The following is a 13,088-nucleotide window of genomic DNA, read 5'->3' as shown; positions in this document are numbered from 1 at the left end:
GTGGGGAGGAGCTGAGGGGCCAGCGGGAGCAGTGTCGGAGCGGAGTGGGGGCTGGTGGAGCGCAGCAGGGTTTGGGGAGGAAGCTTTTCCAGTTTGACTTTCTATTTGTGTTTACGTTTGTTTAAAATAGGAATTGAGCACCTTGACATGCTGTAGCCTGGACTGGGCCGGAGCCAGCAATACACCACAAGTGCTTAATTTTAAGCATAGGAATAGTCCAGTTAACTTCTGTGGTCTTACTTGGTTGTTTAAAATTAAGCAGATGCCTTAAGTGTTTTGCTGGATTGTGTCCCAAGGACTTGACACTGGCAGCTTGTCAAGCCGTAGACTTTTGTTACAGTCAGAAGTACTAAAAGTTCATCACTTCACAGGATTCCCACAGGATTCAAGGAAGATTACATGTAGTGAGAGAAGGGTTTTATTCCACAGACTTTTTTACCTGCTTTGCTTGGAGTCTTACACACAAAACTAGGCTTTTTAGGATGCCACTGGCAAGGCTGTCTCTACCAATAGGCAAAGTATGCAACCACATAGGGAGCGCCGCAACATTTGGAGCACCAAATTGCCCCTCGGTTCCATGGTGCCTTAGGCAGCTGCATGCTGTGTGGGGGGTAGTGCCAGCTCCAGTGGCCAGCCCCATCCCTTGGCTGTGTCTCCACCTGATGTCTGCACCCAGAAGAGCGGCCCTTGAGTGCAGGATCTGGGAAATCTCCTAGCTGTGCCCCCAGCTCACCCCCATTCCACTGCATCCCCCCTGCAGTCTGGACCCAGAAGATCCATCACTTGTGGGATGGGGTGTAGGAGCAGGGAAACCTCCCTACTCTGCCCCCAGACCACCCCCATTACACCTCTTCCCCCATGTGACATGGCTAGGGGAGCTATTGAGGGGCAGTATTCTCTTTAAGCTCTGAGCTTGTATGGCTGCTCAGGAAAGAAACAAATGCCCCCGCTAAGCTGATTAACAGAGTTTTCCCAGCTAGGTTGTTTTGTTTCTACTGGTGGTGCTCATTCACACATGCCTTGGCGCACATAAAAATTATTCCACACATGGATGGAAAAGATTAGAGGGAATATTGGCGGGGGAGGGGGTGAAGGAAGAGTGGAGCAACCAGGCCACAGCCTGCTCTGCTCTCCCAGCTCCCAATTGCATCGCTCTCCCGCCTCCAGTGATTGGAGCGATGGTCCCACTCCTTCCCTTAAACCCCCTCCCTGAGTGATGAGTCTGGGAGCTAGGGGAGCAGAGTGGTCTGGGCCAGATTGTGCTGCTTCCTTCCACTGTTGGTGAGTGTAGGGACAGGACCAACCCCTGCTGCATCCCTGACCTGCTCCTGCCTCCAATAGCTCCTGCCTCTGCGGCTCTTAGTGCAGTCTCCCCAACCCACCTCAAAGGGCACCAACATTTCTGGGAGCAATCCTGGCCACTTGAATAACCTATTACCCCCTTGATCTGATTTTTCTACGGTATGGATTTCCAGGTAGCTAAAAAAAAAACTTGGGGAGACACATGCAATCTTCTGATAAGTTATTGACATAGGCAGTATTCTTTCCAAAACAAAGTATCTTTTTATTACTGTAACTAATAATCCCTAATACAGTAAATCTAAAAACCTAAATAGAACAGATTCCTTTTTTGAGGTTAAAGACCATTTAAACTTCAATTCCATATAGTCCAAGTGATTCTAAGTTGTTGCCCTCTGTTACGGATGATCAGTCTGCAACAGATTGCTGGCAGCAGTTCTTAAATAGTATATTTAGTTTTACATATGTAAATTACAGTTAACATACTCTCATATGGTACATACATACATAAACTATACACACTTTCTGCTGAAGCCCTAAGTTATGTTATGTGAAATTTGGAGCAAATTTCATGGTGTCTTACGCAACTGTGTATTTTGCATATCAGTAGAGACAGGCCAACTCCTCCAACCTGCAATTTCTGTTGCTGCTGCAGTTATAGCTACCTTTCTTAATTAGTTCTCTTCAGATCTTGCCAGTTCATCCACTCTCTACCTCTTGTCTATTTAACTTATCTCTGATCCCCTCATCCACTCCCCACTCAACTATCCCTTTTACTGCACATGCTCATTGTCTTAACCAGAGTTTTTCTGCTCATGTTCCTGCCAAACAGTCTTATCCCTATGAGTGCATGCCAACATTGCTTCATTCTTGGATGCATGCCAATATTCTAATCACTCAGCACATGCTTACTGCCTTTGTTTACCTCAGAGCTATGCATGACCTTAGCATATGACCTTCAGTTTCTAATTGCTTATTCAAAATAAAAGATAGGGACATAAAATGGAGTCTGAAGAATGTCTCTGGTGTCAAAAGAAAGCAACTCTGAGGTACATTTAATCCTATCTCTGACTGATCTTTAGGAGGGGATACATGTGGCCATAAAGTTTGGAGATGTTGATTACTTTCACATCTTTGAGACCCATCCTTCCATATTTTCTGAGGATAAAAAAGTCATATTGTCAAGATGCAAAGTATGAAAAGACTTTCCTAAGGTTTTTATGGTAGTAATGGAAAAGAGAAGGATTTTTTTAAGAGCAGAGATGAATTAAGAACGACTAGTGATAGATTGAAGCTGTGTTAGAAAAATAAGGAATCAAGGAATACATGAGAAGGTAATATTAAAGTAACATGAAAATACACATTTTAACATTTTTGGTGATGTTTCTTATGGTGGAACAAAGTCTTGGAAATTGTTGAGGTAGTAAAGATTACTATTCATAAATTATGCATGTTTATATATAAATACAAACACAAAGGCCTTTTTGCAATAAAAATATATATTAGAATTTACTCAGGCAAGGTTAATATTCATGCTAACTGCAAGTTTGCAGACAATTCACATTCAGCATGGCGTTATCTAGCTATTTTGAGACTTGCCTTCTCCCATATTGTGAATGGAGTTGTGGGTTTTGTTTCTCTTTGTGGTCCCACTGGTAGAAAGGGAGTTGGGAGTAGTGATTTTCTTCACCCTCCAGAGATAATAGTGGTGTGTTTTCTTATTGCAGTTACGACATTACCAGAAAGGAGGGCGTGGAAGAGGCAAGCTTTATTCCTATGGCCTAGAGAAGACAGTAAATTTATGTTGTTGGTTAATTTCTTGCCTTCCAGTTTAAGCGGGAAAGAGAAGCTGCACTCAGATATGCACTCAGGCTGCAACTAATCCTTTCTATTGTGTGTGTGCTAATAAAGTTAAAATGTTTCTCCTACTTGAAGGAGGGGGTAAGAAAGATGGAGTCTACTTGCTATACTCCAGCTATCAGCCTCTGACTACCCTCCTCACACCGATCTCACTGAGGTTAGTGAGGGTGAACTTTTTCACTCCAGGAAAAAAATGTAAAAGGGCAAAACAAAACTGTTATTCTGTCAAATAGGGAGACTGGATCAATTCGTGCTTGTAAAAGGACTTTGCCCTTTATTTATTGTGTGATATCATCTCTAGGCACAGAAGGTAAACAGCATGAAAAGGCAAAACAGTATCATAGATACAGAATTGTAAATAAAGTGTGGGTGTCTGGAGATATACACACAATGTTTTTAAATGTAAAAGAAAAAAAAAGAAATAGATGCTTTCCTTTCTTATCCCTACAGAGTGATCCCCAAAGATCTTCTTGACAGAAGTTTTTCCATTGCCTTCAAGAATGCAAGGGGCTTTGGATCAGGCCTTAACGCTATAAAATTATGAGACTTATAACTATTTAATGTTTCAAATGTACAATCCTCAGATAAAAAGTGCTATGAATGTGCCTCCTAATCTTCTGATAATTTAAGTCAGGGATGGGGACCGAATGTGGCCCCTGGCTTGCTTGGATCCGGCCCAGGAAGCTCAGAGCCCCACCCACCCACTATTGGAGAACCCATGCTGGCACTCCAGCCTCCTCCCTTCCCGCCCCAATGCCTCCCCCCTGGGGCTGGAGAAATGCACAAGGCTGGGCACCCTAGGCTCTGGTGTGAGAGCCGAATGTGGGGAGTGTCTTCTTCTCAGGGGCCACGTCAGTGAGGGCTTTTTTGGTTTGGTTTGGTTTGGTTTGGTTTTTTTGCTTCTCACTTGAGTGTGGCCCCTGACTCATTTTTCTGTGGGTTGGTCAGTGGCCCCCGACCCAAAAAAGGTTCCCCATCCCTGATTTGAACCCTATTTTGGTTTTGTTTTGCTAAGTATGGGTATGTCTACACTACAGAGTTAGTTCGAACTAATGGATGTTAGTTCGAACTAACTTTGATAGGCGCTACACTAGCGCTCCGCTAGTTCGAACTTAATTCGAACTAGCGGAGCGCTTAGTTCGAACTAGGTAAACCTCATTTTACGAGGATTAAGCCTAGTTCGAACTAGCTAGTTCGAATTAAGGGCTGTGTAGACCCTTAATTCGAACTAGTGGGAGGCTAGCCCTCCCCAGGTTTCCCTGGTGGCCACTCTGGCCAACACCAGGGAAACTCTATGCCCCCCTCCCGGCCCCGGACCCCTTAAAGGGGCACGGGCTGGCTACGGTGCCCGTGCCAGGTGCAAGCCTGCCAGCACCCAGCCAGCAGACCCTGCACCTGGCACGAATCGAGCCAGCCACCCGATGCCCCCCAGCCCTCCCCCTCTTCCCGGGACCAGGCTGGCGGCTCCCGGGAGCTTGCCTGGGACCGCAAGAGGCGGGCACCCGCCTGGGCTAGTGCGGAGATCGTGGACCTTGTCCACGATCTCCGCACTAGGCACAGGAAAGTGGCCGGCTTGGGCAGGAGAGTTGCCAGCCTGGCCACCCAGGAGCAGGTGTGCATGAAAATCAAGGGGGTCCACTGAGACCCCCGACCCTGAGCCCTGACCTTACAATGGCCGTCCTGGGTCAGACCAAAGGTCCATCTAGCCCAGTAGCCTGTCTGCCGACAGCGACCAACCCTTGGGACCCTGGAGGGGATGGACCGAAGACAGTGACCAAGCCATTTGTCTCGTGCCATCCCTCTCCAGCCTTCCACAAACTTTGGGCAGGGACACCACTCCTACCCCCTGGCTAATACCACTCCATGGACCCAGCCTCCATGACTTGATCTCACTTTCCTTTAAACTCTGTTCTAGTTCTAGCCTTCACAGCCTCCTGCAGCAAGGAGTTCCACAGGTTGACTCTTTGCTTTGTGAAGAACAACTTTCTGTTACTAGTTTGAAGCCTGCTACCCATTCCTTTCCTTTGGTGTCCTCTAGTCCTTCTTTATGGGAACTAATGAAGAACTTTTCTGTATGCACCCTCTCCACCCAACTCCTGCTTTTAGAGACCTCTATCCTGTCCCCCCTCAGTCTCCTCTTTTCTACGCTGAGAAGTCCCAGTCTCTTTAGCCTCTCTTCATATGGGATCTGTTCCCAACCCCTGATCATTGTAGTTGCCCTCCCCTCTCCCAGCCTCTCTCTTCCCAGTCTCCCCCAGTTTTCTTCAATAAAGACAGATTCCATTTTTGAACACAATTGTCCTTTATTTTGTACATCAAGAAAAGGGGCTAGGGAAGGGTAAGTGGAAGGAGGTGAGGGAGGAATGGGGTACGAGCCCCCGATGGGGAGGACTGGGCTGGCTCTACGGGCTTCTGGGGGTGGAAGCTCTCTTGCAGCCCCCCAATTGCCCCCTCTCCCCAGATGGCAGCCTGCGGCAAGTGCAGCCGGGCTGATGGCCGAGTGGTGTGATGTGCCCAGTGTGGGCACTCAGGGCACTCCAAGCCAGGACTGCTTTTCAAGCGGGGCACCCCTGAGAACTGTCTGTCCGGGGTGGGAGTCGGGTCCCTTTAAGCGCAGCCCTCGGCTAGCCTGAGACAGCATCTCCACGCTCTAAGTCCTCCTCTGATGCCCTGCCGGCACTGCTTCCGGCCATCCTTAAGCCCTGTTCAGGGTCCACTTAATGTGGACATGCTAGTTCGAATTAGCAAAACGCTAATTCGAACTAGTTTTTAGTTCTAGACGCGTTAGTTCGAATTAACGTTGTAGTGTAGACGTACCCTATAAGACAAACACTTTTACACGTACTTAAGTCTATAAGTAGTCTCATTCAAGTAAGTGAGACTATTCATGCTTTAAACTAAACACATGGGTAAATGATTGCAGAATTGCATTGATGCTGTAGAACTACTTTAATAATTATAAGCATCCTGGTAACAAAGCTGAGTTTGGCCTTAATTTTGCAATACTTCCTATAATTTTTAAAATGAAAGTATATACGATAGAAAGTTGAATAAATGCATTGGTAAATTGCAGCTATAATGTATATTGACAAATGAATTTTTAATATTTTCAATTTTCAGCAAGACTGCAAAATGACAAATTTGCACTGTCATGAAAGGGTCTAATGTTGTTGATGCAGGACCATAAGATTGGTCTTTCAAGACTTAGTATGACAATAAAAATTAATTTTGTTCTGATTGAATTATTTTATGTTCTCACAATTTTCATAAGAATGATGGATGCCGTTGCTCAGGGACTTGATACTGCCACACCAAGTCCAGTTTAATTTTTCTCATGTGTCAGTTGCCACATAAGAACATAAGAACGGCCATACTGGGTCAGACCAAAGGTCCATCTAGCCCAGTATCCTGTCTACCGACAGTGGCCAGCACCAGGTGCCCCAGAGAGGGTGGACCGAAGACAATGATCAAGCGATTTGTCTCCTGCCATCTCTCTCCAGCCTCTGATAAACAGAGGCCAAGGACACCATTTTATCCCCTGGCTAATAGCCTTTTATGGACCTAACCTCCATGAAATTATCTAGCTTCTCTTTAAACTCTATTATAGTCCTAGCCTTCACAGCCTCCTCTGGCAAGGAGTTCCACAGGTTGACTACACGCTGTGTGAAGAACTTTCTTTTATTAGTTTTAAACCTGCTACCCATTAATTTCATTTGGTGTCCTCTAGTTCTTCTATTTAGGGAACTAATAAATAACTTTTCTTTATCGGCCCTCTCCACACCACTCATGATTTTATAGACCTCTATCATATCCCCCCTCAGTCTCCTCCTTTCTAAACTGAAAAGTCCCAGTTGCTTTAACTCTCTGAGAGTACGCTTATTAAGTTTGCAGATGATACCAAACTGGGTGGGGTTGCAACTTCTTTGGAGGATAGGGACATAATTCAAAATGACCTTAGCAAGTTAGAGAAATGGTCAGAGGTAAACAGGATGAGGTTTAATAAAGAGAAATGCAAAGTGCTCCACTTAGGAAGGAACAATCAGTTCCATACATACAAGATGGGAAGCGACTGTCTATGAAGGAGCATGGCGGAAAGGGATCTAGGGGTCATAGTGGACCACAAGTTGAATATGAGTCAACAGTGTGATGCTGTTGCAAAAAAAGCAAATATGATTCTAGGTTGTATCAACAGGTGTGTTGTAAGCAAAACTCGTGAAGTCATTCTGCCGCTCTACTCTGCACTAGTTAGGCCTCAGCTGGAGTACTGTGTCCAGTTCTGGGCGCCACATTTCAAGAAAGATGTGGAGAAATTGGAAAGGGTACAGAGAAGAGTGACAAGAATGATTAAAGGTTTAGAGAACATGACCTATGAAGCCAGGCTTCATGAACTGGGCTTGTTTAGTTTGGAAAAAAGAAGATTAAGGGGGGACATGATAGCGGTTTTCAAATATCTAAAAGGGTGTCACAAGGAGGAAGGAGAAAATTTGTTCCTCTTGGTTACTGAGGACAGGACAAGGAGTAATGGGCTTATAGTGCAGCAGGGGAGGTTTAGATTGGACATTAGGAAAAAATTCCTAACTGTCAGGGTGGTCAAATATTGGAATAAATTGCCAAGGGAGGTGGTGAAATCTCCCTCTCTAGAGATATTTAAGAACAGGTTAGATAGACATCTGTCAGGGATGGTGTAGACGGAGCTTGGTCCTGCCTTGAGGGCGGGGGGCTGGACTCGATGACCTCTCAAGGTCCCTTCTAGTCCTATTATTCTATGATTCTATGATCCTCATATGGGACCCGTTCCAAACCCCTAATCATTTTAGTTGCCCTTTTCTGAACCCTTTCCAAGGCCAAAATATCTTTTTTGAGGTGAGGAGACCACATCTGTACACAGTATTCCAGATGTGGGCGTACCATAGTTTTATACAGGGGCAGTAAGATATTCTGGGTCTTATTTTCTATCCCTTTCCTAATAATTCCTAGCATCCTATTTGCCTTTTGACCGCCGCTGCACACTGCGTGGAAGTTTTCAGAGAACTGTCCACGATAACTCCAAGATCTCTTTCCTGATTTGTCGTAGCCAAATTAGCCCCCATCATACTGTACGTATAGTTGGGGTTATTTTTCCCGATGTGCATTACTTTACACTTATCCACATTAAATTTCATTTGCCATTTTGTTGCCCAATCACTCAGTTTGGTGCGATCTTCTTGGAGTCCCTCACAGTCTGCTTCTGTCTTGAAGCACAGTAGAGATTTTTTAATGGTTAAGAGGACTTCCTCTCCAGGACTGTTATCACTCCTTGCTAGAGTTACTGTTGTCATGGGTGGCAGATAAAGCCCTCCCCTTTGGGGAGGCTAGCCTGTGAGGACTGCCCTTTCTAACCAGGCCCCACCTAGGGTTGCCAATTTACTAATCACACAAAACCAAACACCCTTACCCAGTCACTATCTGGTCACTTTTGATGGATTGGGGTAGAGGGCTGGGGTGTGGGAGTGGGCAAGGGATCTAGCTGGAGGTGTAGGCTCCAGGGTGGGCTGTGAGCCTTGGGGTACAGGAGGGGGCCTGGGCTGGGGCTGAGAGGTTTGGAGTATAGGCAGGGCCTCAGGGCTGGTTAGGGGGTTGGAGTGCGAACTCCGGTGTGGGTTGAGGGATGAGGAGTTGGGGTTCAGGAAGAGGTGTGGGGTGTACACTTCAGGAGGGAGTTTGGATGCAGGAAGAGCTCAGGGCTGGAGTAGGGGGTTTAGATGTGGGAGAGGGTTTGGAGTGAGGGCTCTGACCAGACAGCACTTACCTCAGGCAACTCCTGTAAGTGACCAGCATGTCTGACTCCTATGCAGCGGTGCCAGGGGACAGCCCACAAGCACTGTTCCTGGAGCTACAGAGCTGCTGCTTGAGATAGGGGCAATACATGTAGCTCCCCCTACACCTAGGAGCTGGACATGCTGGACACGTGGAGCCAGGACAGGCAGGGAGCCTGTCTTAGCTCCACTGCACCATCAACCAGACTTTTTTTGACCAAGCATTCCACAGCTAGTTTGCCAGCACCAGGCTGGCCTGAAGGGCCAGCTGAGCCATTAGCCCTACTGCCAGCCCCAGGACTGAATCAAGCCACTGGCCTCAGTGCCAGCCCCAGAGCTACCTTGGGCCACTGCTGGCCTCCAGCATTCCCGAGATTTAGGCTGCTGGCTAGAGCTGAGTAAGCCCCAGCTGGCTTGAGGGTAAAGAGGAAGGCACCATGAGGCCCCAGGGTATATAGCATGGGTGGGGCCACAACCTAGATTAGGGGAGGTTTAGCTGCCCTAGCCTTTGATACCCGCTTCCCAGGACTGTTGTATCATGTCATTTTTACTGCATACGACACAACCAAGAAAATAAAGTGCTTTGTAAGCTGTAGACCCGTAGATTCTAAAAAAAATATGGAGTATTATTTGTGTCTTCCAAAAATTCATATAATTGGACTCAATTATTGCTTCACAATTGCATCCCTGGACTGACCTTATCACCTGAACAAAAAGTAAAAATATTAAATTCAGATTAATTTATGAATTTAGAAATTGTTATTTATCTAGTAGTGTAGCTGTTCAATTCCAGCATACTGCAATTAACTTATTTCAGCTATTGCCAGGATATTCTATTTTTAAATGTGATCAACTGTCTACATCCATTACTATTAATGATTAATTTCCCCCTTTATTTCCACTATAACTCTTCAAGCCTTTACAGTCTGTTATGTTTTATCTGCTTAGTTTTCTATTAACCTTATCACTGGAGGTCAGATTCTTTATCATTCTACTGACATTCTGACAAGGAGGTCCACTATATAGCGTCTAATCTTAAAATAGATGTTGCTTGCCATATGCTGGCACTGGTGCCACTAATCTGTTAGCTGCATGACTCACCCATTTACTGGCATCTTTTCTTTCACGGTCCTCCATAGCACAGCTGACTATTCATGTCAGCAAGTGCGTGTGTTATTCTTTATTTGTTTAAAAGTCTCAGAGGGGTAGCCATGTTAGTCTGTAACTAAAAAAACAAGGAATGGTCCTGTAGCATCTTAGGCTACATCTACACTGCCCAGTCTTGCGCAAGAACATATGCAAATGAGCCCCAGCAATGAGTATCGCCATGCCTCATTTGCATACTTAATGAGCCGCCATTTTGCGCAAAATCCCCCTCTTGCGCAAGAGCTGGTCTGCTGCTTATTTTCAGGCAGAACGGCTCTCGTGCAAGATGGTGGCTCATTTGCATATGTTCTTGCACAAGACTGGGCAGTGTAGACGTAGCCTTAGAGATTAACAAAAATCTATATGGTATCATGAGCTTTCATGGGCACAACCCACTTCTTTCATCTGAAATGTAAATATTTCTAAGATGGCCAGCTAATGGATGTAAGTAGCAAAATATTCTATGTTAGATAATACAAAGCAGTATCTAATTAATATATTGAAGGAGGAAGAGGAACATGTAGTGACCCTTTCAGTGTAAAACCATGTTTTCAGTTGCAATACATTTGCTGAACTTTGACCATGTGGACTGAAATTTTCCAGACAGAGTGTTCACCTCAGGCTGAGTTTATTTGTTTAATATTTCAGTCCAAATGCTTCAGCCATTTCTCAGAACAAGATTCAGGAAAAATGCAATTTTTTGGTCATGTTCAAAATTTACTTAAACTGTTTTTTAGAAGCTCTAATGCATTCATGCCTTGGAGTGGGGACTTGAAATTTATCTAGGGCTGCTTTAATGTCAGGGATGTAACTGTTCCTGTTCTCGTGAAAATAAACCCTGTAATTTAATATAATTTTCTGTGGTTTAAAAAACACACCCTTCCCAGATTACCTGCTGATCACAGATCTGGCATGTCAAAAGATTGATGTTCCAGGTCCCTGAATTTTTGAAGGAGAGGTGAAGAACTTAGAAGAAGCTAGGATTAAAAGCTATAGAAAAACTATAGAATCTAACAATGAATGAGCTGAACCTACCCTACATGGTGGGAGCCTTATGTGCCCTCCTTCCATGTCCAAATGTAATTTCCTCACCCACAACAATGTTAGGGTTAAATATTATTTTGGGTATGTTTGTACGTATTAGTGACATATAAGTATTAGCAAGGCTGTTCCTGGAGGCCTGGCACAACCTCCCACTGCCTCAGCTAAGGTCCCTTCCTGACCCCACTTCACTACTTTCTCCAAACCCTGCCCCTGCTCCTCTCCCTCTTGCCCCCATTGCACCCCTTCCACAAAGACCTCTCCCCGAGCTACACAATCCAGAGGATTACCTGGGGGGCCTGGCAGAGGTCCCCCCCCCTCCACTCTTTGTGTCAGCAGGAGTCCAAGCGACACACCAGCCTGCTTCACTCCCCCACCCGTCAGTGCAGCGGTAGACAACAGGCAACCTGGCTCCAGCCTGCTCCCCTCTGCTTCCTCAAGTCCTGCCTCGCTTGCGGGAGCAAAGTGGGCTGGGGCTGAGACCGGGTTGCTCTGCTTGCCACCACCATGGTGAAGCAGAGCACAGCAGGCGGGGAGAAGGGAGCAGAGCGGAGCTGCTATGTTGGTCTGGCTCCTGCCACCATGGTGAGTGCAGGAGAGGGTGACCCCTGCTGCTGGCACCCCGCACAGCCCCCCTTCTCTCCCCAAGTAATTGCCCAGGTGACTTGGGCTCCTTAGTTCCCATCTATAGGACTGTTGAGGTGGTCGCCATGGGGCCCGGTGTCGCTTTCCTGGACCATCTTATGGATGGGATGGCTCTTAGTATTAGTGACCATTAACTCTTCCTCACCTGTGTTATTTCTGACTTTACAGTTGTTTCCATGTTCTTTGTGGTGTGTCTATTCAGTCTGAAAAAGGCCATGAACTTGGGTGGCTTTATCTGACATCTTGCTTTAGCTTGCCAGCTTAACTCCGTTAAAGGTCCCAAGGATATATACTGCATGCTGTAACTCAGTGACCGGCAACATTTTTCAGCACAAGATCACTTTTTGAATTTAAGTGTAACATAGGATCTACTTAAAAGAAAATGTAGAAATAACAGGGTGTGAGCTCTGTCAGGGGCCTCAGGACAAGCAGCTGGGGGGCGTCTCTGGGAGAGGAGTCACAGGTTTGGGGTGCAAGGCATAGGCCCTGAGAGTTTGGGTACAGAGGGGCTTAGGACTGGGGCAGGGTGTCGGAGTGCAGTAGGAGTTTGGGGTATGGGTTGTAGCCGGGTGCCTCTTACCTCAGACATTTCCTGGATGGCAGTGCAGTGGATTAAGGCCCCAGTTCACTCCATTAAGTGGTGGCATGTCTGGGGCTATGTCTATACTGGCGCGATCTTGCACCAGAACTATGCAAATGAGGCTAAACATGGAATATTGCCGAGCCTCCTTTGCATAGCTAATGAGCCACCATTTTTGCAGAAGAGGCTCTTGCGCAAAAAGGAGCTGTCTACACTGCATGCTTCCCCACCCCCAGACCAATCAGGGTCTGTGGTTGGGGAAGCACAGAATTGTCCTGGCCCCGCCTCTTCTGCCTGAGGCCCCGCCCTTTCTGGGGCAGACCAGTTAAAAATTATTGCCCACCCCTTCGTTAGCTCCACTGACCTGCCAGACATTAGTGGCCCATCTCCCAGTTTGGCTGCAGGAGCTTCCTTGAAATCAAGCCTAATTTTAGGAGATTTCCAGCTAAATTGCAATCTACCAGTTGGTGACCACTGTTCTAGCTCATCCTTGTCTCTCTTAGATATGTGTATGCTAACTTGCTCTAGCTCAGCATACAGGATGTGACCTATAATGTTCTTGCATTGCAGCTAAAATAATCAAATACAGACAAAATACTTTAATACAACTTGATAAACCTATTCTAATAACAATTAACAAACCTATAATGAGTGGTCAAACTTGTAAGAAATGTTATATAGAGGCAAGCAAGCAGGTTAGCCTGATAGGCTACATCACAGGC

This window comes from Pelodiscus sinensis, chromosome 1, assembly GCF_052426305.1.
Source record: "Pelodiscus sinensis isolate ZL-2025 chromosome 1, ASM5242630v1, whole genome shotgun sequence".
NCBI classification, from domain to species: Eukaryota; Metazoa; Chordata; order Testudines; family Trionychidae; genus Pelodiscus; species Pelodiscus sinensis.
This window is presented reverse-complemented; position numbering follows the sequence as displayed.